Raw genomic sequence first — 12,029 nt, 5'->3', positions numbered from 1 at the left:
CTTTGTAGCCCCCTGTGTTCGTGGGCTATCGTCTTTGACCATAAACGATCTGATGGAGCTTGTTACTATTTTATCGCTTGGTGTCTTCGGAGGGCCCCCTTTTGTGGATCTACTCGCCATTCTGTGCATTGCTTGCCTCCCTCTTCTGATTCTCTTCCCCAGCTCGACCCCCTGTTTCTCCCCCCTAATGTATTTATTTCCTTCTTTCAGCTTAACCACCGCCTCTTCTAATCTCCTGTATTCAGGCAGCTTTAAAGCTTTAAAGCAAACACACTTTCCGTGTCTTTATTCTCGTATTAGAAAACAGGGCTTATTTGGGGTTTATTACTTATGAACAATATATTTATTTCCGAAAGTTTTCGATTAGGTATATTTTCTCCCTCACCCCTTGCCTTCCACTCGCTCCGGCTCTACAAAAGTCGCCAATTCAGGGGGTTCAGGGTAAAGATCGGATAGTAGCAACGCATGAAGACATGCGGCGCAGGGAAGATAATAAAAAAAAAAAAAAAAAAAAAGAACACAAGAAAAGTGGGTGAGAGTTAATGATTTGGAATGTGATATCACTGAGAGGTCACAGAGTCATCTGGGGGTCCTCTTGTTAATTATACTGGTTCTCAGGTCTCCTTTTAATAACTTAACCTCCCCTGTTTACATATATCTGTAATTTTTCTTCTATGGTGTTTCGGGCCAGTATCAGGGGTATCGTAGGATTTTTTTTTTTTTTTTTTTTTCCCCCTTTTTTTTTTCCCCCCTCCTCTTTTTAGAGGGAGAGGAAGAGAAAAAGACAGCAACCAAAAAACGGTAAAATTCTGATTTCACAATTCAGATAACCCCAGGTGCTGATATACGTACCATACCATTGATTTTCATATCTGTATTAGTATTACATATGTTTGTTCAGTATACCAAGCACAGAGATCATAGGTCCAGGTATCTGTTTAAGAACTCCGTTTTGAGAAGATTTGAGGGTTTAAACTTTGTAGCCCAAGCTCTTTTCTCACTCAGTTCTCAAACGGCCCTCACTTAGCGCGTCTTTAACTGGGTAGGTTTTTTTTAGGCTTTATAGGCTTTATGAACTTAATATCAAGGAACAGCCCCCTTCAGTTAAAAAAAAAAAAAAAAAAAAAAAAAAAAAAGAGCGACTGGTAGTATTAAAATTTTCCATTAGTAGAGAGTCCTTATACCTGCTGGCTTCATTTGTACATCAATATAGTCCCTGACATAGAGTAGACAGGTAAATAGAGTACAACAGACCTGCTCCAGGTCCTCAGCAGTCTTATCCGATCCTCCTTCAGGAGTTTCCCCTGCCTTACCTCCGTGCTTCCTGTCTATGTGTAGGTAATTTCCGAATGCTGAACTCACGGTTTTGTAGCTTTCTGTTCTCAATACCTTGTCGGGGCTCGGTCTGCTCGGTCCTCCCGCTGCTCGTCCGTCCTCGCTACTCACCAGGTGTTCACCGGGTTCTCCCAAGTCTCCCCCGTGTCCCCCGTTCGTGCAGCGTAGCCCACAGTGCCAGGTGTCGGGTGCTGGGCTCCAGGCATCCGCAACCTAACGCTGATGTCAGTGTGGGGCCTCCGCTACACTGCTCGGTTGTCGGCGGGTAGCGTGCAGCGTATGGGCTTCCGTCAGCCGTCTCCTCCCTTCAATGCGGTCCGTCCTTCCCCTCAGGCAGCCCCATCGCTCTTCATTCCCCCCACCTGCAAGCGCGCCACGTCCTCACGTGCACGTGCACGCCATCCCCATTCCTGCAATCATGCATATCAAACACAGAGAGTGCTAATTAGATATATTCAAGCCCTAACTGTCAGTCTATTTAAATTATCAGAAATTCTCCCCCACCACAGATCTACTGTTATCGTAATATATATTTACATCTATGTACAATTATGGCGACTACACATTAACGATTCACCCAAGGCAACAGATGACCCCTTGTGGCCAGTTGAGACAGATGAGACTAGGCCACACTTTAAGTGAGTAATCGTTCATGTCTAATCTCCATTAGAATGTTAAGTTTCTCCCTCCTCCATTTTTAGAAGTCGGCCAAGATATATCACCATGCCCGTCATGAAAATCAATACCCCATGTAACGATATTGCGCGCTGGACACGCGACTAGCTGTTGTGTAAGAACCATACAGCAGCCATGTTGTTTTAAAACAGTATAAGCAGTGGAAAGAAACTCACTCCCTCCCTCCCTTATTCTCAGGAATTCATAGGCATTCTACTTCAAAAGATCTGTTATCTCCTCCGAGAAACAGAGCAACCTAGGTTTCTTAATGTCTCCTGGCAGGGTTCCTGGCCTGTCGTAAAACTGTCGTCCTCTCACCTCAGAGAGTCCACAGACCCCTGTCGACAATGCCTTAGACTCATAAACGCTGAAGACTAAGAAATAAGTATGAACGTTACACATGTTTCATAACTTCCAGCTAACTCATAGCACAGCCAAACAACAGACATATTTAGTTTCCTCAGATAATTTGTAACGTTTCGAGCCCAGACATGAATATGATCAATCAAACGGAAGGCCCCTGGCCCCATTTATTCGTCATAGAATAACCATGGTAGACTTGTCACGTTTGGACTTTTCTTAAAGCAAATATCACGCTCTACAATAACACGGATGTTGGTAGTCTGTAACTATTAGAACTGCAGAGATATGAATATGTATCACAAAGTGTACCTGGGTTATGGGCGTGAATGTGGACCCTCCCAGTAACCAGCCCCTAAATCAGATGACCAGACAATTGGTTACTGGTCGTGTCAACACCCCTTTTTGATCGGACAGAAAAGAGGAGATGCCAAGTCAAGGGAGTTCTCCTTTTACCATCCAAGCAAGAGCATCTGCCAAGTTTGAGAACCGATTACCCAGTTCATCGATCGAACTCTGATCAACCTTGGACATTAATTGCAAGTATTCTTCTTCTTCTTCAATTCTACCTCCTTACTTTGTGGCTGATATTGTCATTATCTCTTTAAAACATATTTTTCTGTAACACTTTATTGCACCAAGTTTGCCCTTTTCGTAATAAACCTTTTATGTTGAAAAGTGTTAACCTTGTCTCTAAAACTCGTAATGCAAGCTATGAACGAACCTCTGCCTTTTGAAGAGCGCTACTGGTGTAGAGTAAGGCCTCTGAGCAGACCCGCCTGTGGTGACAGTGTGTGTTGCAGACGCTTATTCTAAAATCCTAATTGGTATTGTTAATTGACGGGAGTACCAACGCTTCCTTATCAATGTTGGTGGTGGCAGTTAAAGGGTTAATTGTGTCATTAGCCCAGTGACAATCGCTCTCAGGCTACTAGCCCTTAGATTGTGGTCCCGCAAGCAGGGAAATCTTTGTGCTGGGCGCAGCTGAGAGTGGCATTGTTGCGTAAGTGACAGCGTGGTGTGAGGTCGGCCTGTCCTTCGTCGCAAGTTGGCGCGGAGGGCGGGGATCTGACACTCGCGTTCGTCACATATTGGCTGGCAGCGTAGCGGGATAGCTTTGCATTAAGAGCATTCAGTGCATTGTTAGGAATTAGCTCTGCACTGAAGGATTGTAACCTTTTTGGAAACGGTCCTTAGAGACAAGCTGGTGCATATATATATTTTTTTATGTTAAAGAGAGACATACAGCAACAGCTCCTTCCTACCCCTTTTCCTACCTCTGCTTTCTGTTCTATCTTTTCTGCTTGCAACATGTCTGGGTTATCAGCATATAAAAAGATGAACAAAAATGACCTAACTGCTGAGTGCGCAGGAAGAGGAATTGACATTAACCACTTGCTTTCCAGCCCATTGTCAAAATACGTCCTGTTTTTAAAGATGGATATCTCAGTAACGGCAGCAGCTGCTGTCACAACTGAGGTATCCATCTTTAGTGCCGACGGTCCTGTACACGATAACGGCGGTCTCCGCGGCGGATTCGCCGCGAGATCGTCGTTATCGGTGGCGGGAGAGGGGCCCCCCCCCCTCCCGCCGCTGTCCCGCGCCCTCCGCCGCTTATCGGAGCCGTCGGTAGCGGCGGAGGGGATCGCGACCATCCGGCAGCTGAGCGGGGACGAGACTGAAGGAAAAATCTCCTTCGCCCGTCCCCCATAGCTCTGCTGGGCGGAAGTGACGTCAAAACGTCAGTCCCGCCCAGCCTCTTAAAGAGACATTTTTTTTGTTTGTCATTTGAAAATTTAAGCCCAAATATGAGATCTGAGGTCTTTTTGACCCCAGATCTCAAATTTAACCAGTTAAGCCCCGGACCAATATGCAGCCTAAAGACCCAAGGTGTTTTTACAGTTCGGGACTGCGTCGCTTTAACAGACAATTGCGCGGTCGTGCGACGTGGCTCCCAAACAAAATTGGCGTCCTTTTCCCCCCCACAAATAGAGCTTTCTTTTGGTGGTATTTGATCACATCTGCGGTTTTTAGTTTTTGCGCTATAAACAAAAATAGAGCGACAATTTTGAAAAAAATTCAATATTTTTTACTTTTTGCTGTAATAAATATCCCCCAAAAACATATATAAAAACATTTTTTTTCCTCAGTTTAGGCCGATACGTATTCTTCTACCTATTTTTAGTAAAAAAAATCGCAATAAGCGTTTATCGATTGGTTTGCGCAAAATTTATAGTGTTTACAAAATAGGGGATAGTTTTATTGCATTTTTATAAATTTTTTTTTTTTTTACTACTAATGGCGGCGATCAGCAATTTTTTTCGTGACTGCGACATTATGGCGGACACTTCGGACAATTTTGACACATTTTTGGGACCATTGTCATTTTCACAGCAAAAAATGCATTTAAATTGCATTCTTTATTGTGAAAATGACAGTTGCAGTTTGGGAGTTAACCACAGGTGGCGCTGTAGGAGTTAGGGTGCACCTAGTATGTGTTTACAACTGTAGGGGGGTGTGGCTGTAGGAATGACGTCATCGATCGTGTCTTCCCTATAAAGGGAATGACGCGATCGATGCGCCGCCATAGTGAAGCACGGGGAAGCTGTGTTTACATACGGCTCTCCCCGTTCTTCAGCTCCGGGGAGCGATCGCGACGGAGCGGCTATAAACAAATAGCCGCGCCGTGGTCCCGGATCGCTCCCCGAGCGGACCCGACCTCCGCATGTAGCGGGGGGGGTCCCGATCGGACCCCCCACCCGCTAATAGGCAAGGACGTACGTGTACGCCCATGTGCCTGTACGTGCCATATTGTGGACGTATATGTACATGCGGGGGTCGGGAACTGGTTAAGAGGACCTGTCATGCTTTTTTCTATTACAAGGGATGTTTACATTTCTTGTAATAGGAATAAAAGTGATAATTTTTTTTTTTTTTTATTTCAGTGTTAAAAATTGTAAAATAAGTAAAAATTAATGCGAAAAGCAAAACAAAATTTTTTAAAGCGCCCCGTCCCGACGAGCTCGCGCGTAGAAGCGAACGTGTACGCGAGTAGCGCCGACATATGAAAATGGTATTCAAACCACACAAGTGAGGTATCGCCGCGATCGTTAGAGCGAGAGCAATAATTTTAGCCTTAGGCCTACTCCGTAACTCAAAAAATGCAACCTGTAGAATTTTTTAAACGTCGCCTATCAAGATTTTTAAAGGTAAAAGTTTGACGCCATGCCACGAGCGGGTGCAATTTTTAAGCGTGACATGTTGGGTATCATTTTACTCGGCGTAACATTATCTTTCACAATATATAAAAAAATTGGGCCAAATTTATTGTTGTGTTATTTTTTAATTTAAAAAAGTGAATTTTTTCCAAAAAAAGTGCGCTTGTAAGACCGCTGCGCAAATACGGTGTGACAAAAAGTATTGCAATGACTGCCATTTTATTCTCTAGGGTGTTAGAAAAAAAAATATATATAATGTTTGGGGGTTTTAAGTAATATTCTAGCAAAAAAAACAGTTTTAGTCTCGTAAACACTGAATCTGAAAAACAGGCTTAGTAACGAAGTGGTTAATGGCAAAAATCGTGAAGGCTTGATACATGCCCTACAGGAGTTTGATATCCAGGCAAACCAGAACCTGGAGGGAACCGGACCAGAAGGGGGTTCCGCTACTCCAGAGCCCAGTGGTTCAGAGGCGGCCTCACCGGATAGGCCAGCAGAGACTGACACTGGAATACCACGGATTGTTACCCCCAAGCCACCGCATGAGCAGGCCAACACCCCATTGCTTGCAACCAGCATGGACTCTCCTCAAATGCAGGAAACGCTACAACACCTCAGGGAAACGGATCCTGTGGTGTACCTGCAGTTTCTCAAGCGTCAGGCTGAGAGAGAGGAGCGCAGGGCTGCGGCTGAGCGAGAGGAACGCCAGGCTGAGAGGGAGGCTGCGCAGAGGGAAGCTGATCGTCGACACGAACTGGAGATGACTAGGCTCCAGCAGCAGCGACAGGTTCAGAACCCCGGATCCCTAGAGCACAGGGATGCCGCTCTGCCAGTAGCTCCGGCAGCCAAATTTCCTGTTATGGAAAAGGACAGTGACATTGACGTGTATCTACTGTCGTTTGAAAAAACTTGCCGTCAGTACCATCTGCCCCCAGCACAATGGGCCCGGTACCCTGACGCCAGGGCTACGAGGCAAGGCCCTGGATGCTTATGTTGAACTGTCTGAAGAGCAGGGCAATGATTATGAGGCCCTAAAGGCTGCGATCATCCAAAAGTTTCAGCTAACCCCGGAAGTGTACCGGAAGCGTTTTAGGTCCTTGCAAAAAGGGGCCTGGGGACTCATACCTGGATGTGGAAAGTCGCTTACGCACCACATTCCGGCAGTGGACTAAAGGCTTGAAAGCTGATTCTTTTGAGTCCCTGGAAGATCTTATGATTGAAGATCAACTTTTGCACATCTGTCCTACAGACGTCAGACAGTTTGTGCTGGAGCGAAAGCCAACCTCGGCTAAAGTAGCAGCAGAACTGGCAGATACCTATATCCACTCTCTGGTATCTGACTAGGGTTGTCCAGATACCGATACCAGTATCGGTATCGGGACCGATACTGAGTATTTGAGGGAGTACTCGTACTCGCGCAAATACCCCCGATACCTAAATAGAATACTTCCCCCTCCCCTTTCCCCCCCCGCCGCTGCCGCCGCATCCTGCCGCCACATCGAGGGACATGGCTAGAGGGACATTGCTGCATATGTGAGGGACATGGCTAGAGGGACATTGCTGCATATGTGAGGGACATGGCTGCATATGTGAGGGACATGGCTAGAGGGACATGGCTGCATATGTGAGGGACATGGCTAGAGGGACATTGCTGCATATGTGAGGGACATGGCTAGAGGGACATTGCTGCATATGTGAGGGACATGGCTAGAGGGACATTGCTGCATATGTGAGGGACATGGCTAGAGGGACATTGCTGCATATGTGAGGGACATGGCTGCATATGTGAAGGACATGGCTAGAGGGACATGGCTGCATATGTGGGGGACATGGCTGCATATGGGGGGGGACATGGCTGCATTTGGGGACACATTTAAAAAAAGTATCGGTATTCGGTATCGGCGACTACTTGAAAAAAAGTATCGGTACTTGTACTCGGTCCTAAAAAAGTGGTATCGGGACAACCCTATATCTGACCATCGCAATGCTCCTCCGAACGGCTGGAAAGGAGGCAAATCGCACATGGCAACCCCTCCTCCACCTGCCAACCAAGTCCCTCAGCAGATGGAACCTGCAGTTCCTGGTGCCAAGGCATTCCTGACTAATAATCGCACATGCTACACCTGCGGGAAAGCCGGACATCTCAAGGCACAGTGCCCTGAGCAGAAGAAGCTGACATCACCTGGCCATCCGGCCAGCAACCCTTCTGCTGTACTGTTCGTCAGTGGGAAACCTCCAGTAACCAATGCCAACTTGCAGCCTGTCACCGTAGGCCACCGGACTGTAATAGGGTTGCGTGACACTGGAGCAGAAGTTACGTTGGTCAGACCAGAGGTGATAGAAGAAACAGACATCATCCCAGAGAAGTTTCTTACCCTCACTGGAGTGGGGGGAACCCTTTCCTGTGTGCCCCGTGCCTATGTTTTCATCGATTGGGGTGCCGGGAGTGGGATGAGAGAGGTGGGCGTCTCAGAGGAGATCCCTACTGCTGTGTTGTTGGGTGCTGATTTAGGTACCCTTGTTTCTTACTATGTCCCTGCTAAGAGCACCCAGGATGCTCCCACGGAACTCTCTGGACCTACCAAGGTACTGTGTACAGATGTTGGGGTAATATCTGGGAAACCTGTGGATGGACAGAGGGAGGGGGAGGGTGAAGTTGAAGTGCAAGGTCCTCCTTATTCAGAAACAGGAGAGGAGACCCCCTTGCTTGGGAAGGTAACTGATACAGGTTCCAATGATGCTGCAATGATAAATGTTAAATGTGATGATGCTGATGTTGATGCTGATGTTGATGATAATGCATTGCCCGTTTTAGTGGTCACTCGCAGTGCTGCCAAGGCGGCCGAGGTGCAGGCCCTGATCGCAGAACAGCAGGAGGAGGTCTCTGGGCCCTCTCCCTGTTCTGACCCAGCGGACTACACCTCTGTTGAGCCTCAGCAGCCGTCCTTGTTTGCCACAGGACTGCTGGCTGGGACTTGTGGTTCCGCCTTTGAAACAGCACTGCAGACCGACCAAACACTAGCACAGCTCAGGAGTTCAGCTGATCGCCCCCCTGCAGAGAATTGCAAACAAAAGGTCTACTGGGAGAAAGGGAAACTGTACAGAGAAGGTTTGCCTGCAGAGGGGAATGAATCTGACACAAGAAGCAGGCAGCTAGTTGTACCCAGGCCATTTAGGGGACAGCTGCTAAAAGTGGCTCATGAGATTCCCCTAGCAGGGCACTTGGGAATTACTAAGACCCGAGGGCGGTTGAGGCATAACTTTTATTGGCCTACGATGCTCACTGACATAGCTGACTACTGTCGGTCCTGTGTTACCTGCCAGCGAGTTGGCAAGGTAGGGGATGTACAGCGGGCTCCGCTAAAACCTTTGCCTGTGATTGACGAACCTTTTAAGAGGGTGGCGGTGGATATCATTGGGCCTTTGGCCATCCCTAGCAGTTCAGGCAAACGTTTTATCCTGACAGTTGTCGACTATGCCACACGGTATCCAGAGGCAGTGGCTCTCTCCTGCCTCCGGACAGACAAGGTTGCTGATGCTCTGCTGGGAATCTTCACAAGAGTGGGGTTCCCAGCCGAACTCATTAGCGATCAAGGACCTCAGTTTATGTCTGACTTGATGCAAGCTCTCTGTCTGAAGATACAGATGACGCATATCGTGGCCAGTGCTTATCATCCACAAACCAACGGCTTGTGTGAGCGTTTCAATGGCACCCTGAAACAAATGTTGTGCACCTTTGTGCACTCCCAGGGCAAGGACTGGGAACGATATCTGCCTCATCTGCTGTTTGCTTACAGAGAGGTGCCTCAGGAGTCCACAGGCTTTTCGCCATTCGAACTTCTGTATGGACGGAGGGTAAGAGGGCCCCTGGATCTAATCCGTGAGACCTGGGAGGGCAAGATTGCCGACCCAGAGGTCTCAGTTGTGGATTACGTTCTAAAATTCAGAGATAAAATGGAGACGCTGGTGGGAATTGTACGGGAAAACATGACCAAGGCCCAGACCAACCAGAAACAGTGGTATGACCGTAATGCTAGAGAGCGGACCTTCAATGTTGGTCAGCAGGTGTATGCTCTGCTTCCCCTGCGGAAGAACAAACTCCAAGCCGCATGGGAAGGCCCGTACACCATCACCCAGCGCCTGAATGATGTCACCTACTTGGTCAGGTTGGGGGAAGGGAGTAGACGGCAGAGGGCCATTCATGTGAACATGCTCAAAGCCCATCATGAGCGCACGGCCTATGTCATGCCAGTCTGCAGCAGGCCGGAGCCTGAGGAGGCTGATCCACTTTTAGACCTGCTAGCTGACAGCAGGGAGGTAGACTCAGAACTCCTGATTAACTCCAAACTAACCCCCACCCAGGTACCTGGGCTGAAAAGAGTGCTGGCAGTACATGGTAGCAGGTTTACAGGGAAATCTGGGAGGACGCACCTCGCTATCCACCAGGTGGACACCGGGACACATCCGCCCATTAAACAGTCGGCCTATCGCGTCTCCTTGGAGGTGCTGGCTGACATGAAAAGGGAGGTGGAGGAAATGCTGCAGCTGGGGGTGATTCAGAAGTCCCACAGTGCCTGGGCATCCCCAGTAGTCCTGGTCCCCAAAAAGGATCGGACGACCAGGTTCTGTGTGGACTACCGGAAGCTGAATGCCATCACCACTGCAGATGCCTACCCTATGCCCCGGATTGATGAGTTATTAGATAGGCTGGCGGCCGCCCACTATATAACAATCATGGATCTGAGCAGGGGGTACTGGCAAATTCCTCTGGCCCCTGAGGCTCAGGAAAAGTCGGCTTTCATCACCCCATTCAGCTTGTTCGAATTTACCGTCATGCCGTTTGGGATGAAGAATGCCCCAGCTACCTTCCAGAGAGTCATGAATGATTTACTGGAGGGGCTGGAACCCTTTGCCGTAGCCTACCTGGATGACATCGCTGTGTTCAGCCCTACCTGGGAAGAACACCTGATGCACCTGTCACAGGTCCTGGACCGATTGACCGATGCCAACCTGACTGTCAAACCCAGTAAGTGTCAGATCGGCATGAATGATGTGCATTACCTGGGACACCAGGTAGGAGGAGGCACCCTGAAACCCGAGACAGGAAAGGTTGAGGCCATCCTGGCCTGGCCTATCCCCCAAACCAAAAAACAGGTTATGTCTTTCTTGGGGACCGACGGCTACTATAGGATGTTTGTAGGTAACTATAGCAGCCTGGCCAAACCTCTGACTGACCTAACCAAAAAGAAACTGCCCAAGGTGGTGTCTTGGACACCAGAATGTGAGCAGGCATTTCAGGCCTTGAAGGAGGCGCTGGCCAGCGCCCCTGTGCTACAGGCTCCCGACTTCACCCGCCGTTTTCTAGTGCAGACGGATGCCTCTGCCTTTGGATTGGGTGCAGTCCTGAGCCAAGTGGATGATGCCGGAGAGGAGCATCCCATCCTCTACCTGAGCCGGAAGCTGCTTCCCAGGGAAGTAGCTTATGCCACGATTGAAAAGGAGTGTCTTGCGATCGTGTGGTCTCTCCAGAAGTTACAAACGTATCTTTATGGACGGCATTTCACTGTGATCACCGATCACAATCCCTTTAGCTGGCTAAATCGTGTTGCTGGGGAGAATGGCAAACTACTTCGGTGGAGCTTAATTCTGCAGCAATACGATTTCACCATCCAGCATAAGAAAGGCAGTGCCCATGGAAATGCTGATGGGCTGTCACGACAAGCCGAGCCCGCCGGAGTCGGTTGCGTCAGGAGGGAAATTGTAGTTCCCTCCCATGCAACCACCTAAGGGGGGAGGTGTAACGATATTGCGCGCTGGACACGCGACTAGCTGTTGTATAAGAACCATACAGCAGCCATGTTGTTTTAAAACAGTATAAGCAGTGGAAAGAAACTCACTCCCTCCCTCCCTTATTCTCAGGAATTCATAGGCATTCTACTTCAAAAGATCTGTTATCTCCTCCGAGAAACAGAGCAACCTAGGTTTCTTAATGTCTCCTGGCAGGGTTCCTGGCCTGTCGTAAAACTGTCGTCCTCTCACCTCAAAGAGTCCACAGACCCCTGTCGTAAATGCCTTAGACTCATAAACGCTGAAGACTAAGGAATAAGTATGAACGTTACACATGTTTCATAACTTCCAGCTAACTCATAGCACAGCCAAACAACAGACATATTTAGTTTCCTCAGATAATTTGTAACGTTTCGAGCCCAGACATGAATATGATCAATCATACGGAAGGCCCCTGGCCCCATTTATTCGTCATAGGTAGAATAACCATGGTAGACTTGTCACGTTTGGACTTTTCTTAAAGCAAATATCACGCTCTACAATAACACAGATGTTGGTAGTCTGTAACTATTAGAACTGCAGAGATATGAATATGTATCACAAAGTGTACCTGGGTTATGGGCGTAAATGTGGACCCTCCCAGTAACCAGCCCC

The 12,029-nt window shown here is 48.1% G+C and overlaps 1 protein-coding gene across 1 annotated transcript in view; it reads left to right on the top strand.

The window, feature by feature from the left end:
- Positions 1–12,029, top strand: part of LOC120939756 (NACHT, LRR and PYD domains-containing protein 12-like) — a 429,782-nt gene that overhangs the window by 86,514 nt on the left and 331,239 nt on the right. The window lies entirely within an intron of this gene.

The sequence above is a fragment of the Rana temporaria genome, chromosome 5, assembly GCF_905171775.1.
Source record: "Rana temporaria chromosome 5, aRanTem1.1, whole genome shotgun sequence".
NCBI lineage: Eukaryota > Metazoa > Chordata > Amphibia > Anura > Ranidae > Rana > Rana temporaria.
This window is presented reverse-complemented; position numbering and strand designations above follow the sequence as displayed.